Source organism: Parus major, chromosome 1 (assembly GCF_001522545.3).
Source record: "Parus major isolate Abel chromosome 1, Parus_major1.1, whole genome shotgun sequence".
Lineage (NCBI taxonomy): Eukaryota > Metazoa > Chordata > Aves > Passeriformes > Paridae > Parus > Parus major.
This window is the reverse complement of record NC_031768.1, coordinates 27,731,317-27,752,517: the sequence shown is the minus strand read 5'-3', so window position 1 is coordinate 27,752,517 and position 21,201 is coordinate 27,731,317. Positions and strand designations below refer to the sequence as shown.

The following is a 21,201-nucleotide window of genomic DNA, read 5'->3' as shown; positions in this document are numbered from 1 at the left end:
CTCCTCTGCCTTTCCTCTCTTCTCTCTCACAGATGCAGTGAAAATATAAAAGGTTGCTTGCCCACACACACTGAAAGAACTGAATCAAAAAAATCCTAATTTCTTTCCATGTTTTGTTGAACTCCCATGTTTATTTTTTCAATTTTTTTTATCAGTATCACACAGTTGTAGACAGGAAAATTGATCTGCAATTTTCTGGGTTTTTGATGATTTAGTGCAGCTGGAATTCTTTCAAGGAAGATACTAGCCTGGACTTATTTCTGTTCAGCAAGGGGATATATTAAGTATGCGAGAAGAATAGGAAAGTTTGATGCTGGTATTCACAATGATTCAAGTTCAAGCAAACCCAAAAAGGCATTGTAGAGGAGACTCACTAATAGCCAAAAGTTTTGGATTAGGTGTTTAGTACAGGAGGTAAGAGGCACAGAAGAACATTTGGAAGGTGTGAAGACTAGTCACTATGATGTAATGGAATACATCAACAAACAAGCCAACCATTGTGAGTTTCTGAGAAAGTTGGGGAACTCAAAAAGAAACCACAATTGCAGCATGTCTGTCTACATTCCCCACTATCCCCCATCCCTGAAACAGAAAACAGAATAGAGGAAGAAGTAGGCAGTGTGCCTTTGGAAATCCCGCCTGTCAGGCTCTACTCATGTCCCTGGGAAGAGATAAAGTTAGCAGAAAACAGAAGAAGTGAAGGGCAGCCAAAGGGGCATCAGATAAGATGAGTTCTGTGCTTAAGAGGAGACCCCATTTTGAAGAGAGAACTAAAATAAATTGTTGTGAAATGGGTATGATGCAGAACTATATTTAAACATTGTTTTATGTAAACTAAAATGAAGATGGACTGCTGGCAATTAGGAATCATTGACAAAACTTTAGCTGTTGATAAAAAAGCATGTGAGACAACATTTGGTAAATTAGCTGCCCTGACTAAATTAATCTATAATATTGAAGGGATTAATATTGAATTGCATATAATTTCTCATGTCTCAGAAAAATGGAAAAATACATTAATATGGGGAAACAATATAAGGAAAGACTCAGCTTGCTGATTTAAGACAACCATAAGCAGGGAGGTATCTACAAAGGATGGAGGCATCGAATGTCCCATTATAATTGGTAGCAATTTAGGGCTTTGTTCAGTTGCTTACACATAGGCATGGCCTGATGGCCCCAGGGGACAGCAGACATGCACTGGGGACTAACAGTTGTATGACAGGAACTACAGGAAACCCATGTCTCTCTGGAGCATAGGACTGGAGACCAGACAGGAGAGGGCAGGCCTTGGGCATCTCAAAATGAACCAGGCACCTCCGGTTCACAACCAAATCAGGAGCTGGGAGCAGGAGACAGGTCCAGCTTAAGGCTCCAAATGCCCATTGCCATAATTTACCTAGATGTCAGATCTCCTACTACATTCCCCTAGTGAAAAATTGTTCTATTTAGCTATTGGCATCTAAATATCATACCTAAAGATTTATCGGCCGATCTAAGGTATGGGGACCTCAGGCCCTTGAGCAAAAGAAGCAGCAGAAAACATCAGCCCAGGAGCTGGGCCATGTGATATGTGGTTACCCTCATTATCCTGGTATCACTTCAGACCTGTCCTTTAGAGGGCTTTATGATGGAGCAAGCTCCCCCTCCCCAGCTAATGAAGAGAGAGATGCAAGGAAGTGCAATCCCTCTTGGCTCAAAGCAGGCCTCTAAAATAAAAGGGATTCCCTCTCTCAAGTTCTTGCTGTTCCTGAGAGAGTGATTTTTCTTAGCATTTATAAAAACAAAGCCAGGTTCCTCATGGTGCATGCAAAATGAAAGCAGCTCTTTTTCTTCTCTCTGGGATTTGGAAGTGATTTCTCATGAAAATGCTAGGATGGCAAAATCAAAAAAGAACTGCAACATGCCTAATTTTTATACATGATGTTTGGCAACCATGCTGCAAAGTGAGTACAGGCCTTGGCTCCCCTCCCTGCAGAGCTGGATCTTCTACAGAGCTGGATCTCTGCCCCAGGTCTAGCTTGTCCTGACACTTGGGGTGCCATGGGGAGAGGCACCCACACCCATGGGGTTCTACATAAGGTCCCTGGTGAAGATGGGACACCTGGAGTGAAGTGTGACACCCTGAGTCACAGTGATGGCCCAGACCCAGGAAATGAGTCAATCACCCACCTTCACCCTCTGTGGCCTGTCAGGGCCTCATCAGGTAGGTAGCCTTATTTAAAAACAAACCCCCTTCAGCATGTAAATGCATCATAACTTAACACCATGGCACAGCAGCCCTTCCCCATGGCTTCCTCCATTTGTTTCTTTCTTGGGATGAAATGAATCCCAGATTCTTCTGGGTGAGAGTTGCAAGAAAGGTGCCCACAACAACAGTTAGATTGTGTAACGAGCTGGAAAAAGTGGGGGTGATTTTTCAGAGGGAGTATTGAGAATACTTCCTGCTGACAGTCTTGTGCCCTGATGAAATAGAGCATCACATCTGTACAACTCCAGCTGCTGAAGAGAGCAAGTAAAATGCCAAGGGAAGGGAGGGGATTCCTACAACATATATGTATATATATCTCATGCAACTGGAAGAGATTAAATTTTTTAGAGATTAAGGTGAACATTAGAGCAGAAATTCTATAAGGATGATGTCTATGAAATTACAGAGAGCAATTTGGGAAACTGTGCTTCTTAAGCACTAAGGAGAACAAGAGTGCACTGTAAGGCACAGTATCTCTCCTAGTTAATAGCTGTATTACAATGATGCAGTGTTCATGCTATAGTTTAACATGAATCACAATGCTGACTGATGCATAAATACCATATTATTTTATATAGGCTATATATGCACCATGACTATGACATTATTTTTATCTGCCCCTATAATGCAAGTTTAGGACTTTCCTGAGCTAGTCCATAAGAATTATGTACAATACTGGGAAAAACCCTTATGAAGTTTAATTTGACTAGTGCTTAAGGAATGTGCTAATATTTATTTATTTATTTATTTATTTATTTATTTATTTATTTTTGCATTAGGAAGTAAATAAACTTCACAAGTTTCCCTTGACAGTATGCACAAGTTCATCTTCAAATGGTTTTGGACTATAATGCAGTACTTGTAAATGAAACTTGGGAGTTCTAGTAGTTATCTGGCAAGTGACACAGGCTAGGGTTAAGAATGTGACCGTCCACTATGAATAGTTTCCACTTACATCTTTAGTATGTGTATTTATAGACCTACTTATTTTATGCTTAATGTATTTAGTGGTGGGATCACTGGAATTTGTTCCTGGGCCCACTTTCCTCTTAAAAAGCAGCACAGACTGCTGTCTGCTTGGTGTTTGACACATCTTGTTTACAGCCAAAAATGAGGAAAGAGGAAGACTGGTATGTACAGATCTAAGCATTTGGCTGTCCATTTGCCAGCTGAACATTCAATCACAGAAGTTGCACAAACAAATTAGGCATAAAGCTATACAAACCTAGTTTGAAAAATTGGGCCATGCGTGGGTGTGTGCATCTAAATATTTTACAAGCTGAACAATTACCCTGGAGTATTTTAGGTTAGAGATAGATAAATGATATGTCCATTGAAATTTACATCTAAGCAAACATTCAAAGATGAATATGCATAAAATCTTTCAATTATCAGGTTTTCAGGCATTATGGGTGTCCTTATTTCAGAACAGTGCTGGGCAGAGCTCCATGCTTTTGCGATTGAGTTACGTAACACAGAAGTAGCAATATGGCTACTGCCAGAATCCAAGTTAAGAAAAAATATTTCCATTCATCTATTCCATTGCTGCAGTATAGCAGGTGTTAAAAGTGACAAAAACACTCAAAATGGTGAACAAATGGAGTGACTGAGAGAGGGGATACCCAGTGCTGCCACTCAGCCACAGTGGGGAAGGCTCACTGACAGGTTCAGGAGTTTGAGGGGAGTTTGTCATCTCTCCACAGCATTACTTCAGTTCAGCCCACAGGTCTCCATGCAATACCTGGAGCCTAGTGATGTGGGGCTTCCTGTGGATGGGCAGTCTGGAGCCTTGCCTTTATATCTCAAACCTCCTGGAAGAAGGCAGCAAGATCTGCTCCATGGTATCCATATCCCTACATGGCTGGACTTTGTCCTCTCTCAGTAGCTTCAGTTTCTCCTTGATGAGTGCACAGCTCCAGCAAGAAGAGTGACAAGCCTTACCCTCCTGACGTTGCCCTACCAAACCATTTTCTTTTCTGAATCCAGGACCTTCTTTTTATGTTTCATGTTGTAATTACAGAATCTGAGCTGCTGTCCCATGAAGTGGTCTGATAAGGCAAGCCTATGGCTAAATCATGAGCAAGCAGAATTTGGGACTGGATTTGGAAACAGGAACTGGCTTAGACCAAAAGACATTGCTTGTATTCCAGCAGCTCAGTCTTGCAGTTCAAGGGTGCTCCCAAGATTTCCCAGGTGACTAACGTTACCTCCTGGCACCAAAGGCTTCCCTGTTGTACTTAGTCCTACTACAAGGCTTGTATCCCATATTCACTTAAGTTAATTATTACTTGTATTGAAACACTCCCTTTTAATTAATGGGAGAGTTGATGATCTCATATGTTTATCTGTTAGCAGCTTTGTTACTTTTTAATAACTAGAACCCTAGAATGACACAAACCCACCACATCATATGATGGTGGCTGATTGTCACTTCAAATGGTAGTGAGGGCTGTGGTTTGGGGAAAACCCTGCTATTCAGGGCCACCTTCTTCCATGTGGTGTTTGGTGTACACCACCAGCTAACAACCACTCTGAGAGGTCCAGCAAGTCACTTTGAATGACAAACAATGGAAGGGGAAAAAGAAAGTCAACAACAATAAAGCAGCAGCCTTTTACATGGCACACCTACAAATGAGCAGTCTTCATTCCCAAGAGGCTGGCAGATTACCACAGTTATTCTTGCAGCTGACTGATCTGTCAAAAATTATGATTTTCTCTTCTTCTCTTCAATGGAGATCTTTTTATTTTGTCTGTTGACTTGAAAAAGCACTCCAGAAATATATTTTCATTTCAGTTTCTGCTCATCAGGATGTGGATGCAAGTGAGGGGAAAGGAAAGAAAATGTAAACAACTGCCCATGTGCATTTCCTGGTAGTGTTGCCTGAACAGGTACATATAAAGACCAGAAATACAGAAGACAAAGCATACCAGAACTGCCTACAAACTATCATCTTTCTCACTTTTCTAGCAGCATTACCAACATTACATTTCTCTGCCAGGAATGTTCCTGAACCACCACTACTGGGAAAACCTGTGGGAAAAGTAAAGAAAGCCCAAGCTACCTTATTTGCCCACAGCAATCCCTACGGACAGCTCCAGTGTGTGTGCCTCTCCTCCCTCTTCCCCTCAAATACTGAGGGTTGGTGCCCATGGGTCTGGAGGGACCTACTGAATGGGCATTGCAGAGAAGGCTCAGCCCACTTCTGGGTGTGGGACAAATGCACACTGTCCAGAGAAAATCCCTCCTGGCACAGATTTAAGAAAGTATGTTTTCTTCATCAGTAAACAAACAATGAGTCATTAGGTGTCACATGGGAGAAAATGAGATTACAAAGGATGTATAAGTAAATAAATTAGTTCCTGTTAGTCATGGCAACAGCTCAGTGTTTCCACCCAAGTGTTTTATTCCAATTCATCTTTCTGTCTTTATTTTTGTAATATTGTTATTACTTTGGGGAATGAAATTCTAATAAGATTCTCTTGTAAATACAATTTTTAAAAATCCAGTTCTTCTGTTAGACTAATTTTGAGGACACAATCTATTTTTTTTTGACATTTATGTTCAAGGATGGAGCTGTGGGGGAAGAAATGATGCTGTACCCTCCTCTGCCCTGATAATGCTGCAGGTCTTGCATGTGGCCATTTGTCACTCAACCTGCAAAAGGAGCTTTTACCATACAGGTGCCTGTTGCTCAGCTCCCTGCCCCAAATGTGGGTACATTACACCCTATCTGTTTTACTGATGCCATCCAATAGAGCTCTGGAGGTTTGCTGATCCCTGTCCCCAGGCATTGATGCCAGAATATGGTGATCCGAAGAACTGTATCTCTCTAAAGAAATGTTTCTTTTAAAACATTGTTATGCTCCTTTCCTTTACATCTGCATCTCAGAGTAGCTGATAAAACCTTTTTGTGTTTACCCTAGATCCTGCAGAGACTGAAATCTTGCAGAAGAGCTGTATTTCCATCTGTGGTTTTAATTTTTTTTTTCAAAGACCTTGTTTTGCTATAGATGCTAATAGTCTACAAATTATATAAGATGTTTCAAATATGTATATTTACTACAATTCCTGTAATCTCAGTCCATGCCAAAAGCGTGCACTCCAGACTAGGGGAAGTTGGAAATCATCAGTCACATCTTGATCTAAAAGTCACAGTTCTCATCTACAGACAAAAGTGGTTGTTACTGTTTTCACTAAGATATGAAAAAGAGTTGAGAAATTATTCCAGAGAACTGAATTATTTAAGTATTACCAGTATTCACAGATTTTCCCAAAACTATTTTCTGCCTGGTTTTGTCCCTTATTCTAAGATGTAGGAGGAATTTAGGGAGATGGTGCCTTTTCTGGTACATTCTTTAACATGTGCAACAAAGAAAATCACTTCCATTAAAATGATATCCAAAAGCACCTCTCTCGCTCTCTCTCTGAGTGTTTTTATACCTGCAGATGCTGTTAAATATATCTGTTCTAATTGTAAAATTCACTTCAAGCTATAAAGCTGATGGCATTTTCTTGGGGCAGCTGCTCAGGGGTGAATCAGAATTCATTCAGCAGGACTACAGAAGTATGCTCACAGCCAGCATTAGCAATATAAATCTCTTCATACTATAAATGAATCCGTTTGACTTAGCTGGAATTTTTAGGTCAGTGGACCAAAAATGTACTTGGACCAATAGTGCCACTGTATTTCCTGAATTTTCAGTGACAACACTTAATCAAGACTATTGTCTTTAGTCACCCAGCAGAGGTGATGAGTGAGGGAAGGAGAAGAGGGAAAGCAGTGTGGAAGGGAATTTGGCCCCTGTACGCACCAAGAGGCACTGCAAGATTTGTGAATGCATCAGGTAGACAGCCTGGAGCCATCCCTGCTGTTTATACAAGGACTCTTCTTATTCCTGTCTTGCAAACATGTTTAGGCTGCAATAAATTGAAACTTCCCTGTCAAATTCTCAAGGCTCTCAAAATTTGGAGGCAATGTTAGTAAAAATTTAAAATAGAGGACTTCACAGATTATTCATACTGTCAACTCAAAAGGCTGTGGGATTCGTTTCAATACAGCAGAGAATTTTTTTCATTACTGGTGGTAGCAATAATCATAAGCTGAGGCCTGTGATTCAGTTTATGGTGGACTTAATTTATGATGGAAGACTTTATTTTTTAACAAAAAAAGTGAGAGGATAGCAAAATTCTGTTAAGGGTAATTAACTCCACAGATGCAGGGCTGAAGGCTGCTCTAAAGAATGAAAAAAAACCCCAACCAAATCTATACAGGTGATGGATTTTATCCTCTTTCTTTCCAGCAGACTAACTCTAAAGTATTTTTTTTAATTGACACTCTTAATGAAATAATTTAAATACTACAAAACTATGCTTAGTTCTGCTTATTGCTGTTGTCAAGGACATTTCTACATGAAACCTGAACAAGAACAGGTCAGGTGGAGCAACGTGTGGGTGAAAGCACTTCCTCTACACAAAGTATAGCAAGACAGATTGTATGTAAACAAGTACTGATTCATGGTTTTGTCTTTGAATGAAAGGGACAAATTTGTTTCTAAATTCTCCATCTTCACTTCTGACGGGAGAACTGCTTCTCTGATGCTGGACTGAATAAATCACAGCTTGTGTTCTGTTATTTTGATTTTTGCTTTTATTTAGAGGTTGTTTTTTTTCTTTCAAGAATGGAAAGTAAATATATGAGTCTCACAGAGAAAAAATAAATTAATTTCTTTCAAGGCAATCCATCTGATTTGAGTTGTTCATTTAACAGAGGAAAGTGAAGTTGAAAAGCAAGTCTCCAAAGGCCAGCTCTGACAGAGCAAGAAGGTAAGAATTTACCCATCTCAACCTGTCAAGAGCTGACACTATTAATCTCTATGCTGCTGCATAACAAATATGTAAGCTTAACAATTAAAGGATGGATATTTTCATTCATTTAAATATGGGTGAAGTAAGAAATTGAGGGCTGGGTTTATTTTTTTTCAATACTTTTGAGACATCAAAAGCACTTGAAGCAATATAATTTTGATTCTTATTTTATGAATATAAAAGTATTTGTATTTTCTTGTTGAGACGGTGGGTGGGAGCAGTGGAATCAGGAGCTTTGTGCTGAATTTCGTCTCCGATAATGAATTCCTTTTTGATCAAAGGCAAGTCTCCTAACAGCTGCACGCTGTAATTTCTTTGTCCTAAATGTAGCTGTATATAAAGTATACCTGCCTCATGGGATATTCCAGCAATGAATAGAACTGTATATGTTGAAAGTACTACATAATGCCACTACAGCTGATATTTAGGTTGAAGCTTTAAAGCCTAGGTGCCATAAACACTTTTCTCATTACCTCATTATTTTCTTTACTGTTTATATGTGGCCTGTTCAGGCAAAACCCATTAGACAGTAAGGAAAGAGGGAGAGATGTTTATAGTTAAATCATAAAAAAGTCCAGAGATTTATTTATTTTTTATATATTTGAAATATTTGCAGCCATAATTGGAGGAGGAATGGGGAAGATGGAGTTTTCAGTTTGGGGATTTTGTTTGGGTTTTTTTAAGGCTCTGGTATCTGCAAACATTTGGAAGCATTTCATGGTTCCCAAGCGTTGTCTAGCTCAAGATGGTACATAATATGTATATCTACCATCTATTTTCTGAGATTCCTGGGAAGTTACAATATAAGACAAAGGTTACCAGCAGACTCACACTGGAAATGTGAAAACTTGTGCACCACAGAGTATTTATTTAGGTAAGGAAAGGTTATGCAGCTTATGGAAGAATTACTCTGCGAGGAAATTCAATTTTAGTAGCTTTTTTATCTCATTTCCTCAGTTCTTCTGTCATCCCCTGAGCTCAACCCTTTCTTTAGGATCCCGGAGTGAGAGGGAAAAAATGTGTTGAATTTAATGGTTGGCTTGGGAAGTCTTCCCCAAAGGACTGTTTGTCCATTATAACTGGCTGTCTGCTGCACTTATTTTGTTTTACTGGCTATAAGGACAGGAGTACTTACATTTGTTCCCTTTCTCAAAATGTTGTGGTTTGGCTGAGTGGTTTAGACTAAACTGTAGAAATATATCAGTGCTAGAGAGGATGGTTTATTTTGGTCGTTTTACCTGTGTGTTTTCAAACTCCATCTGTACTGTGAGTATCATGCTGTGTGTGGGAGCGGCGCTGCGGCTGCGGCGGGTGGATGTGCAGGAGCCCTGATTGCCCATTCCTACGCACACACAGAAGGGTTTTCCCCAAATGCTCCTCTCTGTTATAGAGGGGAATTTGCAGATGGGAGCAAGGCCAGGGACCTCTGCACAGAAAGCTCGGAGTGCTGGGGAAAGGCAGATTTCACAGAGACTTAGTGCCACATCCTTCACAAGCACAGTGCAATTTAGCTGCAGGCAAGGCAGGGTTGACCACAGTGTGACTTGAATTAATCGCACCAGCCGGACCGAGCCAGAGGACAGACTGCGGTCAAGGTCAACCAGGGCTGTCCTGGCAGTCACCCTGGCCTCACCCATGCTACAGAGGAGATGCTGAAGCCACTCACTGCCCCTTCAGCTTGGCTGGGGTGCAGTGCTGTTCCTTGAGGACACCTTCTCAGCTGCACTGCCTGGCTGTGCTGCTGTTCTGCCGAACAAAGGGACACCTATATTCCACCACAATCAGCTTTGATAAAATGTTTCTTCAGAGGAGCAGCTCCCCGGTGGCTTGGCCTCCACGTCCAGGCTGTGTGCTCCGGCAGCCAGTCTCCTGCAGCCCTGGTGCCAGGCCGCCTGCTCGCCCGCAGACAGCGGGCTCGGCGCCTGACCAAACCTGCTCGGTGATGAGTCCGGCAGCCTATTGCTCTCTGCTTCTCTGGGAAATACTACACTTAAGAGATCGGCAAAGCAGCCCTGAGCACGCTCCAGCCACATGCAGAAAGGATTTGGATTACAACTCTCCAGCTGCATGTGCAGCCCAAGCATTCTGGCCTTGTGCGAATGCAGTGGACTTTGCCTATTGATCTATTTTTCCCCTCTCCAAGAGGACTTTCTTATGAGACAGTTGTTCAGAAATTAATTTGTGCTGCACTAGTGATTGTATAGTTATTGCTCCCATGCGGCAATGGATATAGATTATATTTTACAGGAAATCATGAAGAAAAGACTATTGCTTTGAGCAAGGCTGTAATTTAAAGTTATCCAGGGAACATAACCCATTGCTTCTATTCTCACCTCTATAGCATTGCAGTGGTACAACACTAGCTCTTGTCCAGGGGATGTTCTGACCTTGGCTTTCAACATGACCATGTTTATTCTAATTGATAGGTTTAACATTTTAGATCTGGTTCATAAGCCTAAGGTATGAATTAGTGAGCACTTAAACCTGAGGCAAAATTTTCTTGTGTATGAATAAGAGATGCAGGAGTCCAGTATATGTATTCAGTGTAGAAATGCCTTTTCTCTTTTCCTACCTGGGATGCATGAGATGTGTCTGCAGTTCATGGTTTTATTTTATAGAAGATATATTTTATTGCCTCAGACTTCATGAAAATGAAAAAATCAGTGATCATACTGAATTAGTCTAAATAGCATCACTTCATCATTTGTAACAGGAGACAAAATAACCTAAAAATATGCCCATGTAAATTGCTTCTTGTATACATACGATTTCTTTTATGTCGTTCTAGGGTGAATATCCCCCTTGAACACTTTCCTGTATTGGACAAACTGATTACACTGTTTATTTAGCAAGTAGAAAATGAATGGAAGTGCTATAAAATACGCCAAATCATTTGGATCAGAATATACCCACTTCCTTGAAAAATGAAGGTTGGGAAGAGCACGTAGGAATAACAACAAACACGTAAATTTAGAAGATGCAGTTCAGTCTGGGAGCTGAAAGTGGAGGTGATGCTCCTGTGTCTGGCTCTGCCTGGGCTGGCAGCAGCCAGAGGGCAGGGTGAGCCAGGGCTTCTGCTCTCTGGGGCCAGAGGCGTAACTGGGAGCAAAAGAAACTGGGTGGAGGGGATAGGATTACTGCTGGCTGTCTCTCCCAACTAGACTGAGGCTCAACCGAGTTCCACCAATTTATTTGTGGGAGAGGAGATAGAAGAATTAATTTACTAATCCCGCACCCAGCCTCTCTTCCCTGACTGCAATCTTCCACCAATTTCCCAATATAGATTGTCTTTCTCTCTGCAGCTGCTTGTTATTTGTAATTTTTAATAACAGAATGGTATTTCCTAAGACTTGGAGACTTTTATTTCTTCATCAAATCCACTTCTACCGAATGTACATAAAGGATTTGTTCCTAATACATAAAAATCTGTAAATTAAAGCACTTATAGTAGATTTTCTCTTCTGTCAATTTGATCTGAAGAAATTAGACATATGCTCTAACAGTAAATGAATGTTTAAGAAAATTAGGGATTAGAAGTGATTCTTCAATCACTTACAAATCATGAACTTTTTGAGTAGCCCTGAAATAGCTTGCAGGAGTAGTTTTTAGGTGGCTAAAGATGGCTCACTGCACTCCTGTAGTTGCTCAGGAGAGACAATGTGGGGGCAGAGGCTCTACATGATATTGCTTCAGTTCCTGACTGTACGACTGCAACTTAATGAGCTGCTTAGGGCTCGACCCAATTAAAGGTTTAAGTGACTAAAAAAGGGCTTATGTATTATTAAGATTCCTGTACTGAACATTTCTAATCCATACCTTCCTGTTTAATTTCATAAGTCCTAAATGCAGCCAACTCTGCACCTGCACGTGTTTGGGACCATCCCTGATACTCTTGTCATGTCTGGGTGTGATTGCAACCCAAAAATATACCACTTATTTGCCTTAAGGGCCTGTCACAGTAGACTTGGCACACAACCATTGGACAGATCCACCACAGGAGGCAGTAGTGGTTATGGAGCAGCTTTGGCTATGAATATGCTCCGCCTTTGTTTTTGAAGGTAAAGGCAAATTCATGGGCAGGAGAAAGGGTGTGTAGTGCCACTAATGTGCCAGGTACTGACTTACATGGAAAAGAGGATGTCAGTAAAATCCAGTGATCTCTATCTTCTAGTCAGCAAAGCAAGTCCAGGATCCCTTCATCCTGGCCAGAGGAACAGGGGTGGGATTTCTAAGAGATGCTCATGCACCATGTTTCTTGGTATCAGGTTGCTTCCTGCAGAAGGTGCTGGAGAATGTTCATATTCTAATCCCTTTGCCCCAAAGATTTCGTATCACAAAATCCCAGGGAGTAAAATAACCGCTTTGTGACTCCAAAAATTGAGGTCCCACCCATCTCCCACACTCCTGTCACCACAGAGTTTCTCTCTGTATCTCATGGTGATGCCAACACTCACGTGTTGGCTTTGCTCTTGAGTCACCTCAGTTCAACAACCTGGAAGAAAACAAACAACAGCAAATCCTACATAGCTTTATGCCACACTAGTGAGTCAAAGGGAGGGTCCAGTCAGGGTCAGAGCTGGTGTAAGCAGGATGCAGGACTGGGAAAGGAGGAGAGGCACATGTTGCCTCTCTTCTTTGTCCTTAGCTGAACACTTTGGTGCCTGCAGCTACAGGCTCCATATGTCTTTACAAGGAACACACTGCCGAGCTCTGGGTTTGGGCCCTGATTGCTCATAGTGACCATTTCTGTTGGTGAAAATATTAGCAAAGATCTGAGAAAGAAGACCAGTAAAAATTAATTAGAAAAAGATTAAGTAATATAAGAATAGGCTCCTGTACAAACAGCCACATACAGCTCAAATGGTGGCTCCTGGGGATATGTTTGTATTAGATACATGCTCTCCTAGCTTTAATAAATGTTTTCTCTCAGAGCATAAAAATTTATGATTTAATCTAGGAATTAGCCTTAGAGACACCACAAATGTCTAGGGTAATATTAACCTTTGTCTCAGATAATCAATTGTTGTTGGTCAGCAAATAATTAATCTGATTTAAGGAGTTCTTAGGTGACACTGGGCAAACCCACACACTTCTGCACTGCTGCAGGCAAAGAACTGCGACCAAAACACAGTTCCAAATGTGACAGGTTGCTTCATCCTTGGCACTAGCTCAGCTGATGTATGTAGGCAGCAGAGCAAGATTACCAAGACCCTTCTGCCCACCCTGCCCTTTAGAAGGCAAGGAACTGCCAGATGAGGGCCCATAAGTAGACCACAATTTGACCTAGAGATACATAAAACAAATACAGCATTAATCTAACTGAGAGAAAATAATTGGTAGGCATGTTCCTCAAGCTGCTTTATTCTGCTTATGTAGAATGCTACATTGATTGAAGATATAAGCAGGAAGTACCTGAGAAAAGACAACTGAAAAAGCAGATTTGCTATATGTCTTAATTTTTCATTATAGCAAAAAAACCAGAGGCCTATTTGAGATTGAAACCCTTTTTTTATATGCATATTATTAAAGGGAAAGAAAAAGAGAGAGAGAATACATTAAAAAGAAAAAAGGAAAATAGGAAAAGGAGGACAGAAAAATGTCTTTTGAGAGTTAATTCTTCAGCCATTTTCCTCTGCTTTTGAGCTGGTGCTCCACATTTCCATTATACGCTGTCTCTGGTGTATTGCTATCAAAGCATACAGGACTTTTCCATTGAGTGGAAAATTGGCAAGCCTTTCTTGTTTACAACTGCAAAGGTAACAACTCTGATAAAGTAATGGACGTAATTATGACACTTTTAGCCAAATTGTGGGAAAAATAATGTTACGTTCCCTTAGCCTGGCCATTGCACCTGAATGTGTTATTCTTAAAAATATTGATGCTTCTTGTTAACAGCTTCCCTGCTCAGAGAGGGCTGTGTGCACTCAGTAACCTCCTGACTTCAACAAATCATAGTAAAAACACTCTCCTTGCAAGTGTAGCTTAAGGATTTTCACAGCAATTGGTGCTCTCAATAGGCTCAGCTTTGGAAGAAGAGTGTGAGATTGACTTGTAGAGGCAGCAAGTGAAGCTCTGTGCTGGAAGGGGACTGGGCAGCTCATCTCAGCAGAGTCCCTCTGCAGTCCTTCCAGGCTTCACTGTGAACTGCTGCTGCCCTTAAAAGACCAGGTGCCACCTAAGGATGAAATATAAATGGATAGATGCTGCACTGCTGTAGTGATCATGCCATCCCCGTTGACAGATTGACAGGAAAAGCAGTGTAGCGCAAGCCTTGTTAAAAAATACACTCTGAAGGCACTATAAAGTAGATCTAGGCTGTTTAGAAGCACTTAAACCCCCACAGGATTACTATTATTAGAATCATAAAATCATAGAATAAGCTGAGTTGGAAGGGACCCATCAGGATCATTGAGTCCAACCCTTGGACCTCTGCAGGACACCATAAGAATCCCACCGTGTGCCTGAGACACTGAGTCCATTCCTCTTTTAATGCATTGTACTGTAGGCTCTCTCACCAGACTACTCCCTCCCTATCCTAGCAGCTCAGGGAGTCAGGTTCTGCAAACTTTCTTGAGCATCAAGCTCCAGACTCTAGCAAGCTCCTTGAATCCTCATCTTCTTAAGGAAATTCCCTAGCAAGCAGCCTATTCTTTCAATGCTTTACCTTTGTGGTCCTCAAAGTGCTTTATGAATGTTTATCAACACACCTGTGAGGGGTTAAAACATTGCTACTTTCCCAAGGGTGGGTAATGCAATTTTGGGCATCCACATGGAGATGTGTGAAAGTTTCAGAGATACAAAATACCCAGAACTACCAGCTTCTGGTACACATAACTTGTGACCCAAAATAAGCACTATTAAAAATACAATGGTGGGCTTGCTTTTATTTACCTCCTAGCAAAAAAGAGTTTAGAAGTAAAAACATTTTCAAGTGTGCCTCCACAGCTCTGAGAGTAAGAAACTTTTATTTGCTTGTGCTTTTTTGCCGGAAGGGAGATGAGACAACTTAACTAAAGATGCAATTCAGGCAGTTTGGTCTGTAAGTAAAACAAAGTACACACCATATTGGATGACTCATAGTGAAATTGCAAGAGCAGATGAAATCAGTGGGAGCCACGAGCTTTTCCGTAAACAATTTCAAAGTTACTGACACCAAAGCACAAGGCAATGCAGTGTCAGGCACCTGTTAGTGGAAGATACAATTAAAATACATGACAATGTGAGGCAACGTGTTGAAGAGGCAAACAGCAGTGTGGGGACCAGCACAAAACAGCATTTGTAACATCTTCAGATCAACATGAATAACAGCATGTCAACATAAAGGCACATTTAATTCCCTCTGGATCGGCTACTTACCAGGAATTCCCCTCTCAGGGGTATTTCGGTGGAGAGGGCCCAATGACTAGGAGGTTTGGGACAGGAATGATGAGAATGCAACCACTCCCCGTTATCATTTTTCCCACCCACCCTCCCACGGTGAGGAGCTTTTCTCCCTCCCGATGCTTTCACAGGAGCTCTGAAGCAGCTGGCAAGGCGAGGCATGCCAGCTACAGCTCTGCTGCCGGGGGCCCTTCAGGGGGGCTGCAAAGGCAACCAACCTCAAGCTCTGACCCTCGGCAGGGTTCCCTGTGGTCTGCTGGGAAACTCCTAAGGTAAATTAAACTGTTCTTTGGGGTGAGGGCAGAGGAAATGGTCTTTTCCTGAGTGATCTGTAAAAGAACTATCATGACCTACCAGTATCAACGCAAAATAAATGAGTGGTGATTAATTTTGCCTACACAGTCTGCCCTGTCAGCCAGGGACCTCACTCATCAAATTTTAAATCCCATGAGGGCAGGTTACTGCAGTGTTGAGCTCTACAGAAAGTCAAAGTGTAGGTGATTTCAAACCTAGAACAGACATGATTGTTAGTATTGAGTCAAATAAGTCATTGATTGGACTGCTACTTTTTTGTATGGCAGCTGAACAGCGCTGTGTCTCCTGCCTGGCATGCACTCACAGCTATGTCAAGCCATCTCCACTCAGGAGAGGTTTGGCATTGAAAGAGCTGTAATATTTTAAATTGGTATTTGAGGAACCATGCAGACCTTTGGTATAGACTATTTCTTGCTGAGTAGAAATTGGTCCTGTTTTTGGCAGATGGCACAGACTCAAGTGTTTAGCCAGAGTGCTCTGATGTACATGTCCATGCATGCTCACAGTCTACAGATAAACATGTAGTGACTTAGGTTAGTGTGACAAAGGTGTTTGGCTAATGAGTGTCAAAACTACAAACACAACCAAGCCTTCTAAATTTGTTGAAGAAAAAATACCACCTGATATATTTCAGCTGGGTACTGGATTTGTCAGCTAAATCAGGACTGACTTTGCTGCTGTAAGCCATAATGCTAAAATATACCATTTGTATAGGATGCCCTCTGTGCTTTACATCTACAAATTATTCCTCCCAGTGAACTATTACTATAATTGTATAAAACCCAGGAATACTAAACTATCAAAGCTTTCCTGACTAAGCCAAAGCTATACAGCACTTGGATGACAGTGACACTTGGAAAACAAAGACTAGGAACACTGACTTCTGGATTATTTTTCCTGTCTCTAGACAATTCTTGTATGTAATAGAGATCAGGTAAAAGAATGGTAGTGATGCAGATCCGAGTTTACATATGCTCAGCCAGTTGTTACTGCCATCCTGCTTCCTTGCAATAGCAGCTTAAAAAGGGATTGCTTAAAAAAGCCCCACCCAAAACCAAGACACTCCTAACTGTATTTTGAAATCTGATTAACTTCTCATGGCTCCTTTGTCATTACTAAAAGGCCTGTTCCTTAAAGTAATTAATTGTGATACAATCAATATTTAAAATTTTACTTTATTTCAGTTAACAACCCATAGTTATGATTTTGTAGAGTTAAAAATTTTCTCCATCTCTGATTCAAGAATTCAGTGTTTCCAGATTGTTTTATGTAGTATTTGTAATTGACCACTGATTTTTATAATGCTGTCTGGTATTCAGTTTTTCTGCTATGTATAATCATTCAGCAATTTCAATTATGACTGATGAAGTCAGGAAAATTTCACTTTCAGCCATATTAGTTCTTAACACTATTTTTCTCCCAGCTAATTCTAATTTTAATTAGATTGAGCAGCAATTGATTGTACTGATGAACTATTCAATTAATTCCACAGTAATGACTGAGGTTATTTGCTGAGTGACAGCAAAATACACCAAATTTTATAATTATGTACCAGTTCTACTGGAAACAGTGGTCTTGTATACCCAAATTCTGATTTTAAAGTCATACCTATTCAGGTATTTTTAACCTATTTCCTATTAGAAAATGAGGATGACTTAATTTGTTAAGTATAGAGATCATAAGCTCAGTAACATTAAGAAGGAACTTAAAAAACTGTAAAAATATCTCAATTTTAAATTTTTCATTAGAGACAGCTGCAGTCTTGGTTTTTTGTTGTGTGCCCATTGTTTTTTGCCTCCTGTTATTGTAGATACAGGGAAAATTATCTAGTGATAACACTACTTATGGTCTTGTCTTTTAATGCTGGATTGAAAAGTAAAATACAGACTACACTTCTGTATTTTCTGAACCAGAAAAACACAGATAAGACTATGACCATTGCAGATGATGTTTGATCTGCATGGACCGTACATATGTCTAGACTGTAGACTAAAATCTTGTGCACTGATCGGTAAGAGTCTGCATTTCCCATTCAAACAGGAAATGTTGCATGAAGGTAAAATTCATGCCAGCATATAATAGCAGAAAATGACTTACACTGTCTGACCTAATTCAGAATCGTCAACCGCAAACATTCAAAAATTCAATCACCACACCAATCATGAAACTAATGCAAAATCTTGATTTAAAAGCACATTGATTTTTCTTTTATCTACAGGTTTCTAAGCTCACAGAGAGCAGGCTTCCAGACTTTCCCTGGCAGTCATGAAGGATGAAAACATTGTTTGGAAGGCTGCACTTTTCGCATAATCATATGCTTCTTGGAATCAGTGCTCTGAGAGATACAATACATTTTGTATAACAATTAAAATCATTGGCAAAACAGTTTTCAAAGGCAGGGCCTATGACTAGTCATCAGTTATTAGAAAATAATTGGGAAGGCTAATGAGGAGCATTTGTTTCCTTCTCTGCACTTAACTACAGTATTATCAGACCTCTAAAGGATGAAGTCAGCTCTTTGATATGAAGTTGAAAATTAAGGCTGTAGACACATAGTAGAGAGCCAAATAGGAACTTAAACTTGAGTCAATGTGATGTCATAGGCTTATGGCACTGCCTTCACTCACAACCTGCAGCTGCTTTTTCAGCCTCTTGGCCCAACTCAGTGCCACCATACCTCTGCTCCATTTTCCCATGCTCTTGGGGTGACATGGTCCAGCAATGTATGTATGGATCTACAGCACATCACTTTGCCACTTTTTCAGATCATGGCTCTTGTACCAAGCTGGGATGGGCGAGAGAAAAAGTCCTGTCCAGGCAGACAAATGTTGCAAGGTTGTGGCTGTGGGTCCTCAAGGAAGCTGCCATGGAACCTGGCCCAAGGAATTTAAGGGCCCATGGGATGAGCTTCCCTGCATCAGTAAACAACTACATACACTTGGCAAATGTTCCTCCCAAGCAAAGAAAGCACTGATCCCTGGGCTTATGCAACTCATAAATTGGTTATGCAGCCTACTGCATCTCCAAGTAAGATAACATCCACTCTTTCTTTTCTGTTGTCTCTCCCTACAAGTTTTTTCACCATGAAAGGGGAGTATCAGCTTGCAGTCCTGAGCAAAGTCCAGTGTGGGCAATCCCATTTTACTGAGATAACCTACTACAGCAGTGGAATGCTATATCTGCCCCATTGGCTCTGAACTGTTGCACAGCTTTGGCACATGTTGGGGGGTTGTACTCCTCCCTTGAAATGGCTGCACCTCATGGCTGGAAGATGCAATGCCTGTGTCTGCACTGTTCAGAACAGCCAACTCTGGACAGAATTTGGTATTTAAGTGCAAAACGGAGATTACACAGCAGAGTCAAAACATTTAACAGCAGTATTTTGAATTTCAAAACTGTATGAAAGATCAGTTTTAACCTTTGAATAGAGTTCAAAAGATGTCCCTCAGCACACTTCCACTTTTAAATAAACAGGAGAATCAAGGGCCCTGACATTTCCAAAGCCCAAAACACCGGTTTGTTTTCCTTACATAAATACTTTGAATCTCAGCAACTGTCTACAAAAGATAACGACAGAATTTGTCATAGTAAAATGTGATCTGCTGTTAGATTTAGCTTGCAGTTTTACAGCACCTTTGGGGAGCTTTGGTCCATTGAATAGAAGAATTTGGATGTATTCTGAGCTCTAAGGACACGTTCTTCCCCTCAACGTTTTTCATAAATGTCATTGAAGATGCAGCAGCCATGCAGCAAGTGAGAAAAGCAGCTGCCTTACCATCAGGCTGAATTAGAATCATAGTGCAAATATACTTAAGTGACTCAGCAGTAACGAAGTGAGTATTTGGGATCTATTCTTCTCTGGTAGTGGTCATGTAATTCCCCTTCATCTACATGAGAATTGAACATATGTTTTAAACAGAAACTAAATATGTAGTGATGTAAACCCTTCAAGATTTTTTTTTCTTGAGAGAAAAGACACTGACAGAAGTTTTCTGTTATCTTCTGTTATTCTGTTGTTTATGTTATTAAAATGGGCATTTTTTTTCTAGGTTACAGAGAATTAAAAATCACCTTTTTTCCCCAGAGCACTCAGGGTTTTTTTACCTTTCCATTTGATAGTGACACAGTATTAACAACCCCACATGTATAAATGGAGTCTATTAGACTATTGATACCTTTAAAAGGCAGTTTTGAAAATCAGGAGTAGTGGCTTTTGAAAGAGGTTAATCACAGAATCATAGAATAAATCAGGTTTTAGAAAGACTTCTCAGATCATGGAGTCTGACCTATGTTAACTTAGATTAGGTGTATTTTCTCCCCAGTGGACTAACAGAGTGACCAAACATCATTGCTGTCCACCTCTGAACTGGACAATGTTGTTTTCCAGATTTTCAACTTACCAGTCCCTCTGTCTCACATCCCTGCTAAAATGTCTCCCTATGGGAGTGGGTATTAGCTCATACACTAGATAGAGCAGCTGGTGAGAAAACCTGATGCATCTGGAGTAAAGATCGAGTATTTGTGTAGAAGGAGCTACATCTAGGACATGGTTGTTGTCTCCCGCCACAATGTGTGTAAATACATTAATGTGGTTTGGATCTGCACAGCTGGGATCTATACATTCGCATGCTCATCCTGTGGAAGCCATCGCTCTGCCAAGCTGGTGGTAAAGCACAAGCAGCAGCATACAGGGGACAGAAAATGGGGAGTCATGAAAAAATAAAGGCAAAAAAAATTAATAAAGAACTATAAGCCAAAAGACACGTTATTGGTTTTTAAGCCTCTTCTTCAAGACATGAACATCAAGATGAATTGACTGCCATTATGTAATTGCAAAATAGACCTATCAGACAACCTCTGGGTCTGGGGTTTGCATGTAGCCCTGTTTGAAGCAGCAGAATGAGGCATGCTGTTTCTCTGCCAAAGACATAGATACACATTTCTATTTCTTACCCATTTTTTCTATTTTTTTAGTATATAGTTATGGCCTTAGGCTGGGAAAAATATTTATGTTCTTCGGTGTATATATTTTCTAGAGGACAGCCCCACTCTTATGCATATGCAAAAGTGCATGCTTTACATATTTACTTTCTTTATACAAAACAGTGTGCCTGCCACATCATGTACTGCTTTCACTTCTGTGCATATTCCCCCAAATTTATCATCTTCTCATATTTAGAATGTAATTCTCACTCAAATCACAAGCAGCCAGCTTTTCTTAATAACAGTTATTTCAGAGATAACAGCTAATTATGACATTTTAAAAGGCATACATTAATATTTCAGTAGGCTCAATGTTTTGAAATACTACTCAGGGCAACATCTTGGTTGTTTTTGCAGGGAAACCTAAGGATCCATTCAGCAAATAGGCAGTTAAAACATCCTTCAA

General features: G+C 40.6%; 1 long non-coding RNA gene across 1 annotated transcript in view; it reads left to right on the top strand.

Annotated features, from left to right (window-relative positions):
- LOC117244147 overlaps window positions 1-18,113 on the top strand; it is a 26,839-nt gene extending 8,726 nt beyond the window's left edge. The window contains exons 2-3 of the long non-coding RNA XR_004496677.1: window positions 8,020-8,075; window positions 18,031-18,113. This is a non-coding gene — a long non-coding RNA (uncharacterized LOC117244147). The remainder of the gene's footprint in view (window positions 1-8,019; window positions 8,076-18,030) is intronic.
- Window positions 18,114-21,201: the final 3,088 nt, after the last annotated feature.